Below are 25356 nucleotides of genomic sequence, written 5' to 3'. Positions count from 1 at the left end.
CAGATGAAAACATTCTCTCAGGGAAATGTACAACAGAAATGTGGAGGCTGTTTCGGAAGCACTTGCTAATAGTGCTGGACGGTATGCCCCACTGAGGCAAGGAAGGGAAGGTAGGTTGAAAGAACCTTGGGTGACAAGTGATGTGGAACATCTAGTCAAGAGCAAGAAAGAAGCTTACTGAAGCTTAAGGAAGTAAGGATCAGACAGAGAGTTTTACAGGGTTACAAGGTAACCAGGAACGAACTGAAGATTGGACTTAGGAGAGTTAGAAGGGGTATGAAGAAGCTTTAGTGGGTAGGATTAATTAAAACCGGTAGGCGTTCAACACTTATGTAAGGAACAGGAGGATGGCCAGAGTGAGGGTAGCGCCAATCAGGGATAGTGGAGGGAACGTACGCCTGGAGTCAGAGGAGGTAGAGGAGGTCCTTAATGAATACTTTGCTTCCGTATTCACGACTGAGAGGGACCTTAATGTTTCCGAGGACAGCATAAAACAGAATGATATACTAGAATAGGTTGATGTTATGAAGGAGAATGTGCTGAAAATTTTGAAAAACACTGTATAAATCACTGGGTCAAACTGGATATACCCAAGGTTTTTACAGGAAGTGAGGGAAGAGACTGCTGCGCCTTTGGCAACGATCTTTGTGTCTTCACTATCCACTGGAGTAATGCCTGATGATTGGAGGGTGGCAAACGTCATTCCCTTGTTCAAGGGAATAGGGATAATCCTGGGAATTATAGACCAGTCAGTCTTACATCAGTGGTGGGCCAAGTATTGGAGAGGATTCTGAGAGACAGGCTTTCCAAGTAATTGTAACTCTTTAGTTTGACTAGAGATAGTCAGCATGGCTTTGAGAGGGGTAGGTCATTTCTCCCAAACCTTATCGAATTCTTTGAAGATGTGACAAAACACATTGATGAAGATTGAGAGGTAGATGTGGTATACATATTTTAGCAAGATATTTGATAAGGTTCCCCATGATAGGTTCATTCAGAAAGTAAGAAGGGAAATTTGGCTGTCTAGATACAGAATTCACTGACACATAGAAGACAGAGGGTGGTAGTAAATAGAAAGTATTCAGTGACCAGTGGTGTTCTGTAGGGATCGGCTCTGGGACATCTGCACTTCATGATTTTTATAAATGACTTGGATGAGGAATGGAAGGGTGGGTTAGTAAGATTTGCCGATCACACCAAAGGTGATGGAGTTGTGGATAGTGTGGAGGGCTATTGTAGGTTGCAACAGGACATTGATAGGTTGCAGAGCTGGGCTGAGAAGTGGCAGACGGAGTTCAACCTGGAAAAGTGTAAAGTCATTCACTTTGGAAGGTCAAATTTGAATACAGAATACAGGGTTAAAAGCAGGATTCTTCGCACTGTGGACAAACAGAGGGACCTTGGGGTCCATGTCCATAGATCCCTCAAAGTTGCCACCCAAGTTGAGAGGGTTGTTAAGATGGCGTATGGTGTGTTGGCTTTCATTAGCAGGGGAATTGAGGTTATGCTGCAGCTTTATAGAGTCCTGGTTAGACCACACATGGAATATTATGTTCAGTTCTGTCACCTCATTACAGGAAAGATGTGGAAGATTTAGAGAAGGTGCAGAGGTGGTTTACCAAGATGCTGTCGAATGCAGGGCATGTCTTATGAAGAAATGTTGAGGGAGTTAGGATTTTTCTCACTGAAGCGAAGGAGGTTGAGAAGTGTACTAAATATTGAGAGACATAGATAGAATGAATAGCCAGATACTTTTTCATCCAGTGGAACTGTCTATCGTGAGGGTTCATAATTTTACGGTAACTGGGGGAAGGTTTAGGGGAGATGTCAAAGTGATAGGTGCGTGGAACGCACTACCAGCATTCATAGTAAAGTCAGATACATAAGGGACGTTTAAGCAACTCTTGGATAGGCACAGGGAAGACAGTACAATGAAGGGTATGTAGATTAGTCTGATGTTAGAGTAGAATAAAAGGTTGGCACAACATCGAGGCCGAAGGGACTGTACTGTGCTGTACTATTCTATGTTCTCTCTTCACAGATGCTGCCAGACCTGCTGAGTTTCCCCTGCAACTTTTGTTTTAATCATTTAATGCAGTAACTCACAACAATTTGCCTTTAAAATAGTAAAAGGCATTTCATGGCATATTCATAAAATTTGACTCAGACATCTCAGCGTTGGACAAAATGTGATGTTCCAAACAATCATACTGGTTTGAAACACTCCTGTTTTTCTGACCTTAGATGCTGTTCAACCTGCTGAGAACTTTCAGCACTTAAGTTTTTATTTCAGATCTCCAACACTGCTTTTAAATTATTGACGTGCTTCACCAAGTCTAAAATAATTTTGCACAAGTTTGCCTTAAATCTTTCCTCAAATAATTAGCAGAATGTAAAATGGTAAAGTTAGTAAAAATGTGCCAAAAAGTGCAGAGTTGGAAAGTATAGATTACATTCCCTACAGTGTAGAAATAGGTCCTCTGGCCCAACCAGTCCACACAGACCCTCTGAAGAGTAACCCACACGGACCCATTTCCATCTGACTAATGCACCTAACACTATGGGCAATTTAGCATGGCCAGTTCAAGTGACCAGCACATCTTTGGACTGTGGAAGGAAACCCACGCAGAATGTGCAAACTCCACACAAAGTCACCTGAGGCTGGAATCAAACCTGGGACCCTGGTGCTCTGAGACAGCATTGCTAACCGCTGAGCCACCATGCTGCTCTTTAGTGGGAGAAAGTTCTTTTGGAGTACGAACTCCAAACTGCGCAAAAACAACTGGACTTGTTTCTTATCCAAGAATGTCCATTCGCACTTAAAAACTGAAGATATGCAGTTCCACTGCACAAACACATTGGAAAGGACAAGTCTTATCTCAGGAAAAGAAATTGCATTTTATAAACATGCCCAAAACAGTAATTTTGGAGCACAAATGTTTCAGGAAATACAGCCATTAAAAATGAACAAGAGAGTTCCTGATATTGGAGTCTATTTCCTTATGCAATATTGGAATTAGAATCAAGACAGCTTTGCCAACAGATTACCTAATGCAAGGGATCAGTTTCATGAATCAGAAACAACTTTCATTTTCTGACTTGCTCTTCAACCAGTAAAAAGGCCTTATTTTGTTATAGCAGCAAGACTACTTAAAAAGGAACTGCATTTTCTTCCACTTTTTCCTATTATCTCCTTGCGCCACATACCTTTCCTGAAGTGGCCGGAGATCTATCTTGCAATAGCACATTGCACATACGTCAGGAACTCATCCAACAATGTGTTGTTTTAGAGCAACTCATTGATGAGCCAATATGGGAAATGTTATGCCAGTTTTGGTTTCGTGAAACGAGAAGAGGATAATTAATACTCTAGTTGTGAGAGACCATCTAGGATCATGTGACCGTAAGTGACAGAATTCTTAAACACAAAAATGCTGGAGAAACGTAACAAGTTAGTAGCATTTGCAGAGAGAAGCAGAATTAAGAGAGTCCAATATGACTTTTTCAGAACATTCCGGTCTTCCCCGTAATCCTTGAACATCTTACTCATTGAAACTATTTCCAAACCCAATTTCTACAGTAAACAGTTCCACAATTTCTGGACAGAGAGTAAATTACTCTTCTCTATCACCACTCCCGGGGTCACTGCTGTTACCTAGACCGCCTGTCTCCGACAAACCCTCAGCCCTCTTTGCCAGCACCACCTCCCATGGGGGTGTTGCGGTGCAGTGGTAGTGTCACTACCTCTGGGCCAGGAGGCCTGGCATCAAGTACCACCTGATCCTGAGGGGTACCATAACATCTTGTGGGCAGCACGGTGGCACAGTGGTTAGCACTGCTGCCTCACAGCGCCTGAGACCCGGGTTCAGTTCCCGCCTCAGGCGACTGACTGTGTGGAGTTTGCACATTCTCCCCGTGTCTGCGTGGGTTTCCTCCGGGTGCTCCGGTTTCCTCCCACAGTCACAAAGATGTGCGGGTCAGGTGAATTTGCCATGCTAAATTGCCCGTAGTGTTAGGTAAGGGGTAAATGTAGGGGTATGGGTGGGTTACGCTTCGGCGGGTCGGTGTGGACTTGTTGGGCCGAAGGGCCTGTTTCCACACTGTAAGTAATCTAATCTAATCTAATCTCTGAACAGGTAGGTTACTATCCGGGGAGGGAAGAAGGAGCTGAATAAGCACCCTCACCTCGCTGATCCATATAAAATACTCTCTTCACCCCTCGCGCTCACCTTAACCGCCGCAGCTCCGCCGTGTTCTCCCGGGACCCGCCCGCTCTTCCGATTGGGCCGATCACGTGTCACATGGTCTGCAGCCGGTGTCGGCGAAAAGCCCAGTCTCGCAGAGGGGAGGGGCTAGGGATCGGTGGGCGGGGCCACCCTCCGTCGGGCGCGTGGGACCTTGCGAGGGGGCGCGGTCAGATTTCGGGCAAGGGGCTGGGTCCGGAATCTAGGGGCGGGGCGGATGGCCGATGGGCGGGTTCCTGCGGCCAGGGGCGTGGCGACAGCGTGGAAGGCGGGGTCGGTGTTGGGCAGGGGGCGTGGTATGGGTGGAGCCTGGGGTTGCGAGGGTGTTACCTGTTGGGGGGGGGATGGGCGAGTCTTGTGGGATCCAGGTCCCATACGTAAAGCTAGTTACTGCCCTTGGCAAGCATCTACTTTGGGGTGCCAAATAGGAGGACTTCTGTGCCCTCAATCAGCATTGCAATTAACTCAGTGTTAACACACCCACACCAGAAAGGTGGGAAGTCAGCCAAAAGATATTTGAATAAAACACCTGGCAGTTAAGAAGAAAATAGTTGGTTAGATTTTCATGAATCAAAGAGCTGCAGATAGAGTCACAGAGCATGGCATGGAAACAGACCTTTCAGTCCAACTAGACCATGCCCTGAGGTCCCTTTTAAATATTTCTCATCTCACCTTAAAACCCTATTTTGGGACTCCCCCAACCTGAGAAAAAGACTTTGCTGATTCACGATGCTACCCCTCAACCTCCAGGGAAAATAGCTCCAGCCTATTCAACATCTGTGTATAGTTCAAACCCTCCAATCTTGACAATATTCTTGTAATGGGCAGCACAGTGGCTCAGTGGTGGATGGCACGTGGCTCAGTGTTTAGCACTGCTGCCTCACATCACCGGGGTCCCGGGTTCGCTTTCAGCCTCGGGCGACTGTCTGTGTGGAGTTTACACATTCTCCTAGGTTTGCTCCGGTTTCCTCCCACAGTCCAAAGATATGCAAGTTAGGTGAATTGGCCATGTTAAATTGCCCATAGTGTTCGGGTCATTAGGCAAATGGGTCTGAGTGGGTTAGTCTTCAGAGGGTTGGTGTGGAGTGGTTGGGCCGAAGGGCCTGTTTCCACACTGTAGGGAGTCTGATCTAATCTAAAAAAAACTTTTCTGAACCCTTTCAAGTTTTACAGCACTTTCCTATAGCAGGGAGGGGTAGTGCAGACTGGAGGGGCTGAAATGGCCTCTGTCTACACTGAACGGATTCTATGCTGGAGGGAAGGAGTCTTTTTCAGGATGGCAGCCAATGACTAGTGGAGTTCTGCAGGGTCCATGTTAGGACCATGACTATTCACATTATACATTAATGATATAGATGAAGGAACTGAGGGCAGAATGGCCTACTCCTGCACCAATTGTCTATTATCTATTGACATTCTGGCTAAGTTTGCAGATGATACAATGATGGATGGAGGTCAGGTAGTATTGAGGAAGCAAGGAGGCTGCAGAAAGACCTAGACATGTTAGGTGAGTAGTAGACAAGCATGAGCTGGAAGAACACAGCAAGCCTGGCAGCATCAGGAGATGGAGAAGTCAACATTTTGGGTGTAACCCTTCTTCAGAACTGCACATAAAGTTGGTGGAGGAAGGGTGGTGAAGTGGGGATGGGTGAAGACAGGTAGAGGGTATGGTCGTACCCTCTATCTTGTCTTCACCAATCCCCACTTCACCACCATACCTCCACCAACCCCTTTATCTGCAGCTCCCCTTACACCCACCCCCAGTCCTGAAGAAGGGCTACAACCGAAACATTGACTTCTCCATCTCCTGATGTTGCCAGGCTTGCTGTGTTCTTCCAGCCTCCGCTGTTCTACCTTGGATTCCAGTATTTGCAGTTCTTTTGTCTCTAACAGTATTAGATGAGTGGGCAAAGAAATGGCAGATTGAATACAATATGGGAAAGAGTGAGATAAGACACTTTGGGTTGGAAGAACATGGGCATTGGCAATTTTTTAAACGGGGAAAAGTTTCAGAAATCTAAGCACAAAGAGACATGGGAATCCTCGTTCAGGAATATCTTAAGGTAAACATGCGGGTGCTGCATAAGGCTCTGGTCAGACCACATGTGGAATATTGTCAGCTGTTTTGGGGCATGTATTTAACAAAGGATGCCTTCACTTAGGAGAAGTCCAGAGGAGGTTCATAAGAATGATCCCAAGATGAAGGACTTGTAATATGAGGAGTAATTGAGGACTCTGTGTTTGTACTCGATGGAGGTTAGAAGGGGGAATCTTGTTAAAACTCACAGAATATTGAGAGGCATGGGCAGGGTGGACGTGGATAAGGTGTTTCTACTAATAGAATAAACTAGGAACAGAAAACACAGCTTCATGGTGGCTCACTGGTTTGTACTACTGCCTCACAGTACCAGGACTTAGGTTCGATTCCAGCCTCAGGTGACTGTGTGTGGGGAGTTTGCACATTATCCCTGTGTCTACATGGGCTTTATCTGGGAGATCCAGTTTCCTCTGTCATTCCAAAGATATACAGGTCAGGTGAATTGGCCATGCTTAATTGCCCATAGTGTTCAGGGATATGTAGGTTAGGTGCGTTAGTTAGGGTAAATATAGGATAACAGGATAGGGAATGGGTCTGGGTGGGTTACTGTTCAGAAGGTCAGTGTGGACATGTTGAGCCAAAGGGCCTATTTCCACACTGTAGGGATTCTATGATTCAGGGTGGAGGGACGAGCCTTTAAATCTGAGCTGATCTTCAGACAGATGGTGGTGAATCTGTGGAACTCATTGCCACTGAAAGTTGTGGAAGTCTGGTATATTTAAGACAGATAGATAGTATCTTTATTAATAAAGGGATCAAGGGTTACGGGGAGAAGGTAGGAGAATATGTTTAAGAAACGTGTCAGCCAGATTGAATGGTGGAGCAGACACGATGGGCTTAATGTCCAAATCTTGCTCCTTTCTCTTGTGCCTTATGGACTGTATCACGCTTTATTTATGTACGTTGCAACTCACTCTATGGGGCAAATTGTCCCAGGCTTTCTCCTTCCCCATTTAAGGAAGTGACCGTGGATTTTTTAAAATATAAATTAAAAGAACTATTCACATTTCAACAAAGCTTGATTTTGTTTTATTACAATGCAACTGTCCACAGTATCTCGTCTTAGGGTGAACTTTAATCAGGCTTTTGTTTGCTCTATAGGACTTATCATTTTTAATTTGTTTACTGATTTTGATGGAAGGAGATTGAAATATGTTCCAAGTCAGAATGGTATGTTAAATGGAGGGGATTTCCACACATCTACTGCTGGCTTTATCCTTTTACATAATTGAAGTCTCAGCTTTGGGCGAAGCTGCGAAAGCAGCATTCATCAGTTGCTGCAGTGCATTTGGTAGATCGGATATTATGCAGTTAAGATATCTTGGTGTAGTTCCAACAAAGTGGGCAGCATTGACCTGAATGCTGTGGAACATTTTAAATTTTACTGAAGATGTATTCATCCTTGCAAATGAAACATATTATATCAGGCTACTGTTTTTAGGTTAGATTCCCTACAGTGTGGAAACAAGCCATTTCATCCAACAAGTCCACATCGACCCTCCGAAGCGCAACCAACCATCTGACTAATGCACCTAACACTATGGGCAGTTTAGCATAGCCAATTCACCTGGCCTGCACATCTTTGGATTGTAGGAGAGAACCAGAACATCCCACACAGAGACACAGGAAGAATGTGCAAATTCCACACAGACAGTTGCTGGAATCGAACCTGAGACCCTGGTGCTGTGTGGCAGCAGTGTTAGTCACTGAGCCACCATGTTTTATGCTTTGTAAATGGAGGACAGACTTTGTGGAATCAGGAGATAAGTTACTCACTACAAAATGCCACTCTTACAACCAGCCATGCATGTCTACAATGTGTTCAGTGAACTGTGAATTATCATAGTTTGCTAAGTTCCTTTTAATTTTCTTTCTGTTTCAATTCAAAAATAACCAGCTGCAAAGTTTTAGATCACAAGAAGATCAAAGGATAGGTTACCACACAAATATTGGTGCAAGTTCTTAAGTAAAAATGTTATTAAAAAGCTGTTATTAAATCAAGAACAGCTACAAAGTTTAAAAGTTAAATAGACAAAAAGTTACTTGCGGAGACAATGAGGTCTGGAGATGCTGGAGATCATAGTTGTGAGTGTATTGCTGGAAAAACACAGCAGGTCAGGCAGCATCTGAGGAGCAGGAATGATTTCTCATTCCTGATGAAGGGCTCCACCCTGAAACGTCGATTTTCCTGCTCCTCGGATGCTGCCTGACAAGCTGTGCTTTTCCAGCAACACACTCTCAAAAAGTTATTTGTAAAGGTCAAGTCAGTTTAATTATCGTTGCAGGCTCACAATTTCTCGTTTGAAGTGAAGTGTTTGCAAATCTGAAGTTAAAATTTAGCAACTGCAGTTGCTTCATTAGTTGAACAGTTGGAGGCTGCTTGTATAGGCACACTAGTAGAGCAGGCTTAGAGAGAGTGAGATAGAGAGAGAGGAAAAATATACAGTATCATGTTGCTCCCTAGTTCTGCATCTGCAGATTGGTTTCAGTGCTTGGGGATTGCCTAGAGTCTTCCAGCTGTTGTTTATTTCTGGATCAAACCTTTCACTGAAACTAACAAGTATATTTTCTGAACATGATGCCTTTCAGAAACCTTCCGGAGAAATTCTGACTTGAAAATACAGTTTCACAACTTTATACAGGTCAAATCTAAGATGGCAGCTATGTTAACTATTGATAAATCTGGCCCACAAATTAGTCAAGTCACTTGGAGTTCCTTGTGGGATTTCTCAGTCCCTTGCTTATTGTTTTAAAAGCCTTGATTTTTCATACCTCTAAAAATATTGTGTTGTCCAAAGAGGTATTCAACTTCCAAGTGGCTCCTTTCTCTAATTGCTCTTCAGATAACATATACACTAGAAAGTCTGCCTTTTGGCTAACTGAAATTAAGCAATAGGGATAATCATGTGATGCCTGGCAGCTATTGTTGTAACTATTATGTCAACACAGTCAAATTAGTCTTCTTTTTAAAACATAAAATATTATATATAGACAGTCATGATTTCATTCTCAGACCTACATTTGTAGCCTTACTATTTGTGTGCCGATCCAATAGTTTTTCAGGTCAAAGATGACTGATGGGAATTTGTTGGTGGGAGACTGAGCAGTGGTAATGCTGTTGAATATCACAGAAAGGTGGCTAGATTGTCTCCTGTTGGCAATGATCATTGATTGAGTTTTCCATGGAGCAGGTCGAAGGGCCAAATAGCCTACTCCTGCTTCCGTTACTATGATACAGTGAAGGATATCTTCTATCACTTTGCTGATGATTAATAGTAGGCTGGCAAGGCAACAATTGGATGGTTTGGAGTTATCTTCATTGTTTTTTGCCAAGTTATACTTAGAGTCATAGAGAAGTACAGCATGGAAACAGACCCTTCGGTCCAACCCGTCCAAGCCAACCAGATATCCCAACCAAATCCAATCCCACCTGCCAGCACCTGGCCCATATCCCTCCAAACTCTTCCTATTCATATACCTATCCAAATGCCTTTGAAATGTTGCAATTATACCAGCCTCCACCACATCCTCTGTCAGCTCATTCCACACACGCACCACTCTCTTTGTGAAAAAGTTGCCCCTTAGGTCTCTTTTATATCTTTCCCCTCTCACCCTAAACCTCTAGTTCTGACTCCCCCACCCCAGGGAAAATACTTTGCCTATTTATCCTATCCATGCCCTCATGATTTTGTAAACCTCTATAAGGTCACCCTTCAACGCTCCAGGAAAAACAGCCCTCGCCTATTCAGCCTCTCCCTATACCTCAAATCCTCCAACCCTGGCAACATCCTTGTAAATCTTTTCTGAACCCTTTCAAAGTTTCACCACATTTTTCAGAAAGGAAGGAGACCAGAACTGCACGCAATATTCCAACAGTGGCCTAACCAATGTCCTGTATAGCCGCAATATGGCCTCCCAATTCCTGTACTCAATACTATGGCCAATAAAGGAAAACATTCCAAACGCCTTCTCCACTATCTTGTCTACCTGCGACTGCACTTTCAAGCTATGAACCTGCACTCTAAGGTCTCTTTGTTCAGCTACACTGCCTAGGACCTTACCATTAAGTGTATAAGTCCTGCTAAGATTTGCTTTCCCAAAATGCAGCACTTTACATTTATCTGAATTAAACTCCATCTGCCACTTTTCAGCCCATTGGCCCATCTGACCAAGATCCTGTTGTAATCTGAGGTAACCTTCTTTGCTGTCCACTACACCTCCAATTTTGGTGTCATCTGCAAACTTATTAACTATACCTCTTATGTTTGCATCCAAATCATTTATATAAATTACAAAAAGTAGAGGACCCAGCACCGATCCTTATGGCACTCCACTGGTCACAGGCCTCCATTCTGAAAATCAAGCCTCCACCACCACCCTCTGTCTTCTACTTTTGAGCAGCTTCTGTATCCAAATAGCAAGTTCTCCCTGTATTCCATGAGATCTAACCTTGCTAACCAGTCTCCCATGAGGAACCTTGTCGAACGCCTTACTGAAGTCCATATAGATCACATCTATCGCTTTGCCCTCATCAATCCTCTTTGTTACTTAAGTAATTTTCGATATTCAGAGTAAATGTCAGTGTTATTGTTGAACAGGGATAGCTTGGCTCGAGACGGTTCAGTGTTGGGTCCACAACTGTTCATGACATATATAAATGATTTTAACTCGGAGAGCGAGTTTAACGCATTCAAGTTTGTTGATGACACTAAATTGATTGGAAAGGCAAAATGTGCAGAGGATATGGAGGGTCTGCAAAGAGATTTAGATAGGTTAAGTGAGTGAGCAAGGGTCTGCCAGTTGAAGTACAATGTTGGTAAATGTGAGGTTATCCACTTTGGAAGTAAAAATAGTAGGTCAGAGTATTATTTAACTGGTGAAAGATTGCAGCATGCTGTTGTGCAGAAAGATTTAGGAGTGATCATACATGAATCACTAAAAGTTGTTTTATTGGTACAATAGGTAATCAGGTAGGCAAACAGAATATTAGCTTTCATTGCAAGAGTGGGGAGGTTCTGCTGCAATTATACAAGGTGTCGGTGAGACTGCACCTGGAATATTGTGTGCAGTTCTAGGTCTCCTTACTTGAGGAAGGAGATTTTTGCTTTGGAGGCGGTGCAGAGGAGGTTCACCAGGTTGATTCTGGGGATGAGGGGGTTACCCGTGAGGAGAAGCTGAGCCACTTGGGACTGTACTCACTAGAATTTGGAAGAATGAGAGGGGATCTTACAGAAACAAATAAAATTATGAAACAGAGAGATAAAATAGAGATAGGCAAGTTGCTTCCACTGGTGGGTAAGACTAGGATTAGGGGACATGGCCTCAAGATTAGGGTAGGGTAGATTTCGGACAGAGATGAGGAGGAATTGCTTTTCCTAGAGAGTAGTGAATCTACGGAATTCTCTGCCCAAGGAAGCAGTATAGGCAGCTTCATTAAAAATATTCAAGATTTAGTTGAATGGGTTTTTACGTGATAGGGGAATTAAGGGTTATTGGAATAATGCAAGTAGGAGGAGCTGAGGCAATGGATAGATCAGCCATGTCCTTAATGAATGGTGGAGCAGGTTCGTTGGGCCAAATGGCGTACTCTTGTTTGTAATACTATGATCTATGATACGATGGTTTCAGGACTGCAATCAACATGTTTTCAGGTACTGCAGCTTTCAGTATATCCATGTGATCAGCCAGTTCCATCACCAAGTTGCTGGAAGACTGTCAATTATGATGCTGGAGTTCTCAAGACGGGAGCAAGATAAAACACCCACTGCAACTTGTAGAAAGAGTTAGATTGAAAGGATGGACAAAGTTGATATCTTTACATAGATGTCAAATTGATAACTGTGCTTCCCTTTATGGCTGGTGCTTAAAGATATTAGGCACAAACTCTGCACTGACACTGGTCAGCTCCTGATATCATTTTGACAATTAAATAGCCAACTTGCTGCTACTTTTAGCAGCCTGTCCAATTTACCATTGGTCATGTAGGTTTCAAGGGTGTTTGGGAATAACTGTCTTGAGGTTTTCAGGCTGGGCTTACACTGAGGAGCACAAAACTGTTTCAGAATCTGCATGAGAGGTCAGAGCAGCCATCTTCTGATCAAAGATTTGAACAAAAAAGTGCCAGCAAACAAATTTAGCAGATAATAGGAATGGTAAGTGAATAATTTATTTCATTTTTATTTCAAAGGGAATGGAGTATAAAAATAGGAATATTTTGGTAAGGTCTGGGGAGAAGGGGTTTGGGTCAGAGTTTGAGTTGGGGGGTTATACAGCACAGACACAGACCCTTCAGTCCAACTCAATCACGCTGACCAAATATCCTAAACTGATCTAGTTCCATGTGCGAGCACTTGGCCCACATGCCCTTCAGCCCTATTCATATACCCATCCAGATGCCTTTTAAATGTAATTTTACCAGTCTTGATCATCTCCTCTGGCAGCTCATTCCATACACACACCACCCTCTGCATGAAAATGTTTCCCTTAGAGGGCCCTGTTAAAGCTTTCCACTCTCACTTCAAAACCATGCCCTCTAGTTTTGGATTCCCCTACTGTGAGAAAAAGATTTTGGCAATTCACCCTATCCACGCTCCTCATGATTTTATAAACCTCTACAGGGTCATGGCTCAGCCGCTGACACTCCAAGGAAAACAACTCCAGGCTATTCAGCCTCTTCCAAATAGCTCAAATCCTCCAACCCTGGCAACACCTTTGCAAATGTTTCCTGTACCCTGTCATGTTTAATATCCTTCCTGTAGCAGGGAGACCAGAACTGAACACACTATTGTAAAAGTGGTCTCATCAATGTCCTGTACAGCTGGAACATGACATTCTACTTCTTATACTCAATGCATTGATCAATGAAGCCAAGTGTAGCAAATGCCTTCTTCATCACCCTTTCAAGTTGCAACTCCACTTTCACAGAACTATGCACCTGCACCTCTAGGACTCTGTATTCAATAACACTCCCCATTCCTGATAAAGGCAGCATGCCCGAAATGTCAACTCACCCACTCCTAGGATGCTGCCTGACCTGCCATCCTTTTCCAGTGCCACAGTTTTCGACTCTGATCTCCAGCATCTGCAGTGCTCACTTTCTCCCAACCGTTAAGTGTATAATTCCTGCAATGGTTTGTCTTACCAAATGGGTCAGATGGGTGGAAGAGGGCGTCAGGTCCTTAGGAGGGTTGTAGCGGATCTCCTTAAGGTGTAGTTGGAGTGCATAAGATAAGTATGGGGTTAGGATTTAGACTCCATACTTGAGGCTCTACTTCTTCCTGAATAACATTTTAGTTAATCTCATTGGAACCCGTGTAGAGTGTTCGATTTAAATGAAGGTTTTCTGAGGGTTCCAAGCATCGGGGAATTGATGAGAAGGAAGTTCAGTTTTCTGCAATTCCTTCAAAATGTGCTGGAATTGGGTTTGCACAGGGACCACTTGTGCAACTCCCAACTATGCTGCAATAATAACTGTCTGACCAGTGAAGAATCTGCTCCTCATTACTGATTTTGTCCCACATAAGAATTTGTGCAAATGTCATAAATGTCAGCATAACTTAAATTACTGAGATTTAAGGCTTTTCCTCTAACTTTACTGGAATAATACTACATTTGTCTAAAAATTGAGAAATCACTAAATATCTTTATGTTAAATATTAAGCACCAATATAATCAATATTCTTGAATTATGGCAAATAAAATTTTGTCATCTCATGGTGAATTTTTAATTGTGTGTTATAAAGACACAAATGAGTTTCAGAGTGTTCCGTCTTTTACATTAACTTAGCAAAATGGAGAATAACTGCAGATAGAAAGACCAAACGGACCCACTAGTTTCAGAACGGAGGCTGCCTTAATCCACCAAATCCCCAACCTTGAGGGAGATGTTGGCTTTCCCAATGTTCAAGAAACAAAGATGAGCAAAATTCAAGCTCGAAAGTGGAATGACAATCAGGCAGAGAGCCTCATTACTCAGTTTATCAAGTTTCAGCTTGCCTTCTTGGTCAGGGCTGTTTTTCCACCCACCATCAGGTTTTCGTTGAAACTGGAAGTGGATAGATTGGAGGTAGATTCTGGTTTTGTTACATTTTTAAAAACTCTTTAATTTCATCCAAATAAGATTTTTTAACCGTAACTTCCTCCTAAAATGTCAAAACTGAAGAATAATAATGGAACTAGCAAAGTACAAGTGGTTAATTCACTGAAGTATTAGTGTTCCTGGGCATGCATCCCCTTGGCCTTCTAAACAGTGAAGGAGGGTGTAGGTTTGATAGCTGCTGCCAAACAAGCCTTTGCCAGTTGCTGCATTGCATCTGATAAACAGCAATGTGCAGCTATTCTATGGCAGGAGTGGAAGGGGGAACTTAATGATATATTCATGAATAATAATTTTTGATGAGAGTTCAGTTAATGGTTGCTTTTAATTTAAGTCTTCTGTTCAGATTTTGTATCTTTGAGCATAATTTGAGTATAAAGGTGTATTTCGGTGCATGAATGACCGCACTTAGCTTTATTTTGGGGAAAATATGATTTTCTTCAGCATTCCTAACCTGACCTCATTCTTCTCTGACTTTGTGTGCAGTCCAACAATCCATAGACTGGTGTTTATGCCGACATCTGTGGCAAATTTGCAGGTGGGAGTGACTTTTCATTGGGCAGGAGGGAACCAGGTAAGGAACTCGCTACCATTTTGTCTACACCCCAAAAATGTTTGTTATGGGAAAGCCAAATGTAGGCCTACACCCCGCCAGCTCCAGTATTAAACCGGAAGAGGGGTGGGCCTGTCATCACAAGGGAAGCACAACAAACCAAGCTGTGGGGCTCCCTCATTCAAAAGCACACAGTTCCTATTCAAGGAGCCATAAGACTGTAAGACATAGAATTAGATGGCCATTCAGCCCATCGAGTCTGCTCCACCATTCAATCATAGCTGATAGTTTTCTCAACTCCATTCTCCCACTTTTTCCCAGTAACCCTTGATCTCCTTGATACTCAAGAACCTATCTATCTCAGTCTTAAATATACTCAATGACCTGGCCTCTATACCATTTCTGTGGTAATGAATTCCATAGATTCATCACTCTCTGGCTGAAAAAATATCTCCATATCTCTGTCAAAACGTCTTCCCTTTACTCTAAGGCTATGCCCTTGGGTTCTAGTCTCTCCTACAAATGGAAACTCTCCTAGTAACTATAGGCCAGTGAGTCTCACTTCTGTTGTGGGCAAAGTCTTAGAGAGAATTGTAAGGGATAGGATTTATGAACATCTGGATAGGAATAATGTGATCAAGGATAGTCAGCATGGTTTTGTGAAGAGCAGGTCGTGCCTCACAAACCTTATTGAGTTCTTTGAGAAGGTGACCAAGGAAGTGGACGAGGGTAAAGCAGTAGATGTGGTGTATATGGATTTTAGCAAGGTGTTCGATAAGGTACCCCATGGTAGGCTACTGCAAAAATTACGGAGGTATGGCATTGAGGGTGCATTAGAGGTTTGGATTAGGAATTGGCTGGCTGGAAGGAGACAGAGGGTAGTAGTTGATGGTAAAGGTTCATCTTGGAGTGCAGTTACTAGCAGTGTTCCACAAGGATCTGTTTTGGGACCATTGCTGTTTGTCATTTTTATAAATGACCTGGAGGAGGGGCTTGAAGGCTGGGTGAGCAAGTTTGCGGATGATACGAAAGTCGGTGGAGTTGTGGACAGCGAAGAAGGATGTGGCAGGTTACAGCGGGATATAGATAAGCTGCAGAGCTGAGCAAAAGGCGGCAAATGGAGTTCAATGTAGCTAAGTGTGATGTCATGCACTTTGGTAGGAGTAACAAGAAGATGGATTACTGGGCTAATGGTAGGCTACTTGGAAGTGTGGATGAGCAGAGGGATCTTGGTGTGCATGTACACAGATCTCTGAAAGTTGCCACCCAGGTAAATAGTGCTGCGAAGAAGGCATATGGTGTACTGGGCTTTATTGGTAGAGGAATTGAGTTCCGGAGTCCTGAGGTCATGTTGCAGTTGTATAAGACTCTGGTGTGGCCTCATCTGGAGTATTATGTGCAGTTTTGGTCGCCATACTATAGGAAGGATGTGAAAGCACTGGAACGGGTGCAGAGGAGGTTTACCGGGATGTTGCCTGGCATGGTAGGAAGATCGTATGAGGAAAGGCTGAGGCACTTGGAGCTGTTCTCATTGGAGAAAAGAAGGTTTAGGGGAGATTTGATAGAGGTGAACAAGATGATTAGGGGTTTAGATAGGGTTGACAGTGAGAACCTTTTTCCGCGTATGGAGTCAGCTGTTACTAGGGGACACAGCTTTAAATTAAGAGAGGTAGGTATAGGACAGATGTTAGGGGTAGATTCTTTACTCAGCGGGTTGTGAGTTCATGGAATGCCCTGCCAGTAGCAGTGGTGGACTCTCCCTCTTTATGGTCTTTTAAGCGGGCATTGGATAAGCATATGGAGGTTATTGGGCTAGTGTAGGTTAGGTAGGCTTCGGTCGGCACAACATCGAGGGCCGAAGGGCCTGTACTGCGCTGTATTTTTCTATGTTCTATGTTCTATGTTCTATGAAACATCTTTTCAACATCTACTCTGTCCAGGTCATTCAGTATTTTGTATGTTTCAATTAGATCCCCCACCTGATCCTTTTAAACTTTATCAAGTATAAACCCAGCATCCTCAAACCTTCCTCATATGTTAAGCTTTTCAATCCTGGGACCATTCTCATAAACCTCCACTGAACATGCTCCAAAGCCAGAACATCCTTTTTGAGATATGGGGTTCAAAACTGCATGCAATACTCCAAATGTGGTCTGACCAGAGACTTACAGAGCCTCATAAGTACATCCCTGCTTTTATCTTCAAGTCCTCTCAAAATAAATGCCATAATTGCATTTGCCTTCCTGACTACTGACTCAACCTGCTAGTTTACCTTGAGAGAATCCTGGACTGGAACTCCCGAGTCTCCTTGTACTTCAGACTTCTGAATTTAGAAAATGCACCTTGCTTCGATTCTTCCTACAAAAGTGTATGACCTCACACTTTCCCACACTTGCCACTTCTTTGCCCATTCTTCTAATCTTTCCAAGTCTTTCTGAAGCATCCCTGTCTCTTCAATGCTACCTATCCCTCTACCTATCTTTGCATTATCTGCAAACGTAGCCAGAATACCCTCAGTTCCTTCATCTAGATCAATAATGTATAAAGTGAAAAGTCGTGGTCCCAACAATGAGCCTTGCAGAACACCAGATGTCACTGGCTGCCATCCTGAAAAGGACCCTGTTATCCCTACTGTTTGCTTTCTGCCAGACTGCCAGGTTTCTATCCTTGCATCTAACACCATGGGCCCTTGTCTTACTCCATGGCCTCCTGTTCAGACCTTGTCAAAGGCCTTCTTGAAGTCCAGGTACTTAACATCCATTGGCTCACCTGCTCATTACTTCCTCAAAGAATTGTTACTTTTGTCAGGCATGACCTCCCCTTGATGAAATCATGCTGACTTTGCCCGACTTTACCATACACCTTCAAGTATTCAGAAAACTCATCCTTTACAATAGATCTTACCCACGTATAAGGTTAGGCTGATCAGTCTGTAATTTTCTGTCTTTTATCTTATTCCATTTTAAACAGGGGTGTCATGTTTGTGATTTTCCAGTCTTCTGGGACTCTCCCTGATTCCAGCGATTCCTGAAAGATCACCACTAATGCCTCCGCTATTTCTTTAACTATCTCCCTTAGAAGTCTGGGGTATGGTCTATCTGGTCCAGTTGATCTATCTGCCTCAGGCCATTCAGCTTTTCTAGCACCTTCTCCTTGGTGATGGCCACCATACCCAGCTCTGCCCCCTCACTCTCCTGAATTTTTGGGATATTAACACAAAGTAATTATTCAGTTCCTCAGCCATTTCCTTGTTCCTTACTACAATCTGTCCAGTATTATTTTCCAGCAGACCAGGGGCCAGGATGAAGGGGTCTACTGAGCACTACACCCACTGCCCCTGCTGCCAACCTCTAACAGATAATGCACTTAACTTCAGAAAACAGAGAAAAGATAGCATTTCTAATTTAGTAATATGTAACTTAAACAATATCATTCAAAACTCCAAATATACATTGCCATTCACTATTGACAGACAAAACTGTATATTATAGGTAGAAAAATATTATAGTCAGGGTTAAAAATGTAAAGCTCAAAAGTCCAGACTACAAGGTGCAAGTGATTTTCCTCTCAGTCCCTTTGATTTTAGCAATGATGCCACTATGCTGTTGGCTGTAGGGCAACAATACCACTCATTGTCTTGATAGTTGATCTGGTGGATCTGGGCTCTTATTAGAGTCATAGAGTCACAGAGATGTACAGCACGGAAACAGACCCTTCGGTCCAACCCATCCATGCTGATCAGATATCCCAACCCAATCTAGTCTCACCTGCCAGCACCCGGCCCCTATCACTCCAAACCCTTGCTACTATTTGTTTCAGATTTTTAGCATCTGCAATATTTTGCTTCTATTCACAATATTTGCCATGCAGTCTCACCAATGTCCTGTATAACTGAAGCATTATGTATGTTGAGCCCGCATGCAATGTTAGGGTCCATGCACATCAAACAGACTTGGATGCCTGTACAGTGGCTTGGGAAATTAGAGTAAAAAAGTGCAGTGCCTAAAAAGTACAGCAGTTCAGGCAGCACCCAAGGAGCAGGAGAGTCAATGTCCCCAAGCACAAGCCCCCAACTAAGAATGAAGAGCCTATGCTTGAAACATCAACCTCCCCCCAATCCGCGGAAGCCGCCCGATCTACTGTGCCCCTCCAGCACCACACCCTTTGACTCTGATCTCCAGCATTCGCAGTCTTTACTTTCTCCCTGGGGAAATTAGAGGCAACGTAGCCTGCATGCTAACTTACTGTGACTCAAACACCTGAATACCTTGATCTCTCCGTACCTCTGAATTCTGCAGTCATTCTCCATTTATGTAATACTTCAATTTTCCATTCTTTCTGCCAAAGTGAAAAAGTTGCATTTTACATTTTAGAATTCTTTCAAAGAACAAAGAGAAGTACAGCACAGGAACAGGTCCTTTGGCCCTTCGAGTCAGTGCCGATCATCATGCCCTAAGTCAACTAAAAAAATACCTTCTGCTCTTATTTGCTCCTTATCCCTCTATTCCTTCCCTAATCATGTAACCATTCAGATGCCTCTTAAATGTTGCCAAGGTGCTTGTTTCCACTATCTTTTCTGGCAGTGCATTCCAGGCTCCTACAACTCTCTGCGTGAAAACTTCCCTCGCACATCTCCTTTAAACTTTCCCCCTCTCATCTTGAACTTGTGCCCAATTCTAATTGAAACTTCAACCCTGGGAAAAAGCCTCTGACTATTCACCCTATCTATCCCTCTCGTAATTTTGTAGACCTCGATCAGGTATCCTCTCAGCCGCCATCTTTCCAGTGAAAACAATCCTCGTCTTTTTAACCTTTCCTCATAGCCAAGACCCTAGAGACCAGGCAACATCCTGGTGAACCTGCTCTGCACTCTCCCCAAGCTTCCACTTCCATCTGGTGGTGTGGCAACCAAAAGTGCGCACAATATCCCAAATACAGCCTAACAAAGGTTTTATAAAGCTGCAACATGGTTTCCAACTCTTGTACTTCATGTCCGAAGATAAGCATGGCACATGCCTTCCTAATCACCTTGGCCACCTGTGTTGCCACCCTTAGGGAACTGTGGACCTGAACTCCCAGATCCATCCTTTTATTAATGTTCCTAAGGTTTCTGCCATTTACAGTAAAATTCAAACCTACATTTGATCCTCCAAAGTGCATCACATCACATTTGTCTGGATTAAACTCCATCTGCCATTTCTGTGCCCAAGTCGCCAATTTATCTATATCCTGTAGTGTCCTTTCACAATCACTGGGACTCTCAGCAACTCCACCAATCTTCATATTGTCTGCAAACTTACTAATCAGACCACACACATTTTCCTCCAGATCATTTATATATAGTACAACAACAAAGGGTTTAAGAGATCCCTATGGAACACTACTAGTTATTGGCCTCCATTCTGAAAAACACCATTCCACTGCTACCCTCTGTCTTCTGTGACCAAGCCAGTTTTGTATCCATCTAGCCAGCCTATCCTGAATCCCATGTGATTTTAGTTTTTGTACCAATCTGCCATGTGAGATTTTATCAAATGCCTTTCTAAAGTTCATATAAACTATACCCACAGCCCTTCCCTCATCAGTAATTCTTGCCACCTTTTAAAAAAATTCAATCAGGTCAGTGAATCATGCTGCCTACACTAACTAGTCCATTTTCTTCTAAATGTGCACATATCTTGTTCCTCAGTGTCTTCTCCAAGAGCTTCCCCACTACAATATCAGGCTCACCAGCCTATAATTTCCTAGATTATCCTCGCTTCCTTTCTTAAACAAGGGAACAACATTGCTAATCTCCAGTACTCTGGAACCTCACCTGTGGTCAAAGAGGATGTGAAGCAATCTGCTAATGCCCCAACTATTTCTTCCCTTCCTTGCCTTTCACAGTAACCTGGGTTAGATCCCATCTGGACTCGGAACCTCTCTACTTTAATGCAATTTAAGATACCCAAAACTTCCTCCTTCAATATATTGACATTTTCTAGAATACTCACACATTCATTCCTGACCTCAACATCGGTCATGTCCTTCTCCTCAGTGAACACTGATGTAAAGTATTCATTAAGAATCTTTCTCACTTCCTGTGGCTCCAGGCATAATTTCCCTCCTTTGTCCTTAAATGGCCAACTCTTTTCCCTTGAACAGAGAACATAGAACATAGAACATAGATAGAGTATAGAACATAGAACATAGAGCATAGAACAGTATAACACAGAACAGGCCCTTCAGCCCACGATATTGTGCCGACCACCGATCCTCATGTATGCACCCTCAAATTTCTGTGACCATATGCATGTCCAGTAGTCTCTTAAATATCCCCAATGACCTTGCTTCCACAACTGCTTCTGGCAATGCATTCCATGCTCTCACAACGCTCTGCGTAAAGAACCCACCTCTGACAACCCTTCTGTACTTTCCTCCAACCAGCTTAAAACTATGACCCCTCGTGTTAGTCATTTCTGCCGTGGGAAATAGCCTCTGGCTATCGACTCTATCTATGCCTCTCATTACCTTGTATACCTCAATTAGGTCCCCTCTCCTCTTCCTTTTCTCCAATGAAAAAGGTCGAGCTCAGTCAACCTCTCTTCATAGCATAAGCCCTCCAGTCCAGGCAGCATCTTGGTAAACCTCCTCTGAACCCTCTCCAAAGCATCCACATCTTTCCTATAATAGGGTGACCAGAACTGGATGCAGTATTCCAAGTGCGGTCTAACCAAAGTTTTATAGAGCTGCAACAAGATCTCATGACTCTTAAACTCAATCCCCCTGTTAATGAAAGCCAAAACACCATATGCTTTCTTAACAAACCTGTCCACTTGGATGGCCATTTTAAGGGGTCTATGTACCTGCACACCAATATCCCTCTGTTCCTCCACACTGCCAAGAATCCTATCCTTAATCCTGTACTCAGCTTTCAAATTCGACCTTCCAAAATGCATCACCTTGCATTTATCCAGGTTGAACTCCATCTGCCACCTCTCAGCCCATCTGTGCATCCTGTCAATGTCCCGCTGCAGCCTACAACAGTCCTCTATACTGTCAACAACACCTCTAACCTTTGTGTCCTCTGCGAGCTTGCTGACCCATCCTTTAATCCCCTCATCCAAGTCATTAATAAAAATTACAAACAGTTGAGGCCCAAGGACAGAGCCCTGTGTAACACCACTCACCACTGATTTCCAGGCAGAATATTTTCTTTCTACTACCACTCGCTGTCTTCTGTTGGCCAGCCAATTCTGTATCCAGACAGCTAAGTTCCCCTGTATCCCATTCCTCCTGACCTTCTGAATGAGCCTACCATGGGGAACCTCATCAAATGCCTTGCTGAAGTCCATATACACCACATCCACAGCTCGACCCTCATCAACTTTTCTAGTCACATTCTCAAAGAACTCAATAAGGTTTGTGAGGCATGACCTGCCCCTCACAAAGCCATGCTGACTGCATTTAATCAAGCCATGCTCTTCCAGATGATCATAAATCCTATCCCTTTTTCTTCTAATATATGCATAAATAGCCTTGAGATTCTTCTTGCCCCTGTTTGCTAAAGACATTTCATGACCCCTTTTAGTTTTCCTAATTCCACATTTAAATTCCTTCCTAATTTCTCTATATTCTTCAAGGGCAGTTTGTAGCTGTCTAGGCCTATCATATGCTTCCTTGTTCCTTTTGACTAAGCTGACAATGTCCTTTGTAATCAATGGTTCCAGAATCCTGTCATTTCTATCCTTCAGTTTTGTAAGAACATGCATGTCCTGCACTTTAATCAATTGGTCTTCAAAAGCATCCCACACGCTAGAATTAGATTTTCCCTCAAATAACTGCTCCCAATCAACAGTCTCCAATTCCTGTCTAATTTGGGTATAATTGACCCTTGTCAACTAAGCACCCTCACCTGAGGGCTATTCCTGCTCTTGTCCATGACTACTCAAAATCTTATGGAGTTATGGCCACTAAGTCCAAAATGCACTCCTACTGAAACATCAATCACCTATCCTGGCTCATATCCCTAATACTAAGTAGTTATGGCCTCTTCTCTGGTTGGATTGTCAACATGCTGTCTCAAAAAACCCTCCTGGACACATCTAACATATTGCTCTGCATCCGAACCCCTGGGTCTAAGAGAGTCCCAGCCAATAAGAGGAAAGTTGAAGTCATGAACCACAATCACCCTGCTTTTTTTCACATCTTTCTAGTATTTGACTAAATATCTGCTCCTCTGTCTCCTATGGGTTGTTGGGAGACCTCTCAACATTGTGATTTCACCCTTCCTACTGCTGATCTCCACCCATTGCCTTACTGCAAGATCTCTCTGATGTATCCTCTCTCAACACAGCTCTGATGTAATCTCTAATTGGCAATGCAATTAACCCACCCTTTACTTTCCCTTTCTGCTCCATCAAAAATAGCAATATCCTGCAATGTTGAGCTGCCAGTCCTGTCCCTCTTTTAACCATATTTCCTTAATGGCAATAACATTATAATTCCATTCGTTGAAGTCAAAGGACTCCAGACCTACAGTTCCTCTGTGCCTCATGACTTCCCTCTGCCTGCTCTTACTCTGCACTATGCATACCTCAGTGTCACTTTAGTCCCCAGACCTTGCACTCACTGGCCTGTTGACACAGTTCCCACTCCCCTGCCACACTAGTATAAAGCCTACTGAAGAGCTCTAGCAAACCTTCCACCCAGGATACTGGTTCCCCTATAGTTCAGGTGCAATCCATCCTTCTTTCACACATCCCAGCCTCCCGGAAGATATCCACAATGATCCATATATCTTAAGCCCTCCTATACCAGCTCTGTAGCCATGTGTTCAACTGTGCTCTTTCTCTGTTCCTAGCCTTATTAGCCCATGGCACGGGTAGTCCTCCTCAGATTACGACACTGGTTGTCCTGCTTTTCACCTCCCCACCTAACTCCTTGAATTGTCTTCGCAGGACCTCTTCCTTCTTCTGACCTATGTCATTTATGCCATGGTGGACAATGACTTCTGTCTGTTTACCCTTCAGGATGTCCTGTACTCGCTCAGAGACCTCCAGGACCACGGCACCAGGCAGGCAACACACCATCCTAGAATCTCATTCACAGCCACAAAAACGCCTGCCTGTGCCCCCTGACAATCATGTCACCTATTACTATCGCTCGCCTGGACTTTACCACACTTTGAGCTACAGCAGAACCATTTGTGGTACTACAGGGCTGGCTGCTGCTTGTACTATCTCGCAAGAGGTTGAACCAGTGGGGAGCAGTAACTGCTCACATTTCCGGCAGATGTAGTTGTCAGGGACAGTAGACTACCCCCTAATTTCCCACATCTGGCAGGATGAACAAACCACTGCACTAACTGACATCTCCACCCTTGTCCTCCTTGCAATGCCTTTTTTTATTGGTTAGAGGAGGTGGGGCAGGAGGGGAAGCACTACATCAATGCAGTGTTTCGGGATTAATCACTTCCTGACACCTGTTCCTCTGCAATATTCAGACCAGTCATAGTGAGTGCTGTGTTGACTCTCCCCCCCCGCTGTAATTTGATGCTCTTCCTCATGTTGATCAGTGAGGGTGTCCTGTCACGGTCCATGCCCAAGTCCTGGTGACTGCAATGCCATCTTCCTTTCAGGTTTGTTGATTTTCTTGCCTTTCTCCCATATGAAGATAAAGGGAGAGATGGATACATTCTGCCTGAATGTTCTGGAAGTTTCTCCACTTCCACAGAAGCTGCCTCTGTGGCAATTACAGCTTTTTTAAAAAAAAACATCTTACAGCGTAACCCATCAGAGGGCTGTTGTCAGGAAACATTTCCTTAACTTCAAAGATTCTCGGTGCTGCTCAGTCTCACTGCTTTGAGTAGCAACATTGCACCACACAGTTTAACAATATGCAGCTCTTGAATTTTAAAGTTGCAAAGCTGTTCTGTTATTTCAGTTCATAGTTCCGAAAAGGAAAATATATGATCTCTTACAGTGTTGCTTCACTAGCACAGCTGGTCAGGTAAACTAGCTACAACTGGTGTTGAATTCTGCTCCATCTGATTCGGAAGAGCATGAGAGAAATCTTAAAATAACGTATCAACAACTGAAGAATCTGTTATTGCAGGATTTAGTTCTGGAAATAATAAACAAGACCTGATAGTAATATGTTATCGAATTCACCCTGGGTGTGTCCCTAATGAGGAATCTTTGAATGAGGGTAGAGGCACTTTTCCTTGAACACAAGTGAAGAATCACCATAATGCCAATCAAACTCTTTGAAAAACTGCGAAATTCTCAGGATATGGACCAAAATGGGGAGAAATGTCTTCATTAGGGGGCTGGTGAACTCATGGAAAAAGACTCTGAAAGCCATGTCATTTAATATGTTTATAAAA

At 43.4% G+C, this 25356-nt stretch overlaps 1 protein-coding gene across 1 annotated transcript in view; it reads right to left on the bottom strand.

Annotated features, from left to right (window-relative positions):
- grna (granulin a) overlaps positions 1-4326 on the bottom strand; it is a 115575-nt gene extending 111249 nt beyond the window's left edge. Inside the window, exon 1 of the mRNA XM_060848528.1 lies at positions 4230-4326. The gene's annotated coding sequence lies outside the window, so the exon portion shown is untranslated. The remainder of the gene's footprint in view (positions 1-4229) is intronic.
- Positions 4327-25356: the final 21030 nt, after the last annotated feature.

Source organism: Hemiscyllium ocellatum, chromosome 32 (genome assembly GCF_020745735.1).
Source record: "Hemiscyllium ocellatum isolate sHemOce1 chromosome 32, sHemOce1.pat.X.cur, whole genome shotgun sequence".
Classification (NCBI taxonomy): Eukaryota; Metazoa; Chordata; class Chondrichthyes; order Orectolobiformes; family Hemiscylliidae; genus Hemiscyllium; species Hemiscyllium ocellatum.
The sequence above is the reverse complement of the archived record's forward strand: the minus strand, read 5'-3'. Positions and strand labels throughout refer to the sequence as shown.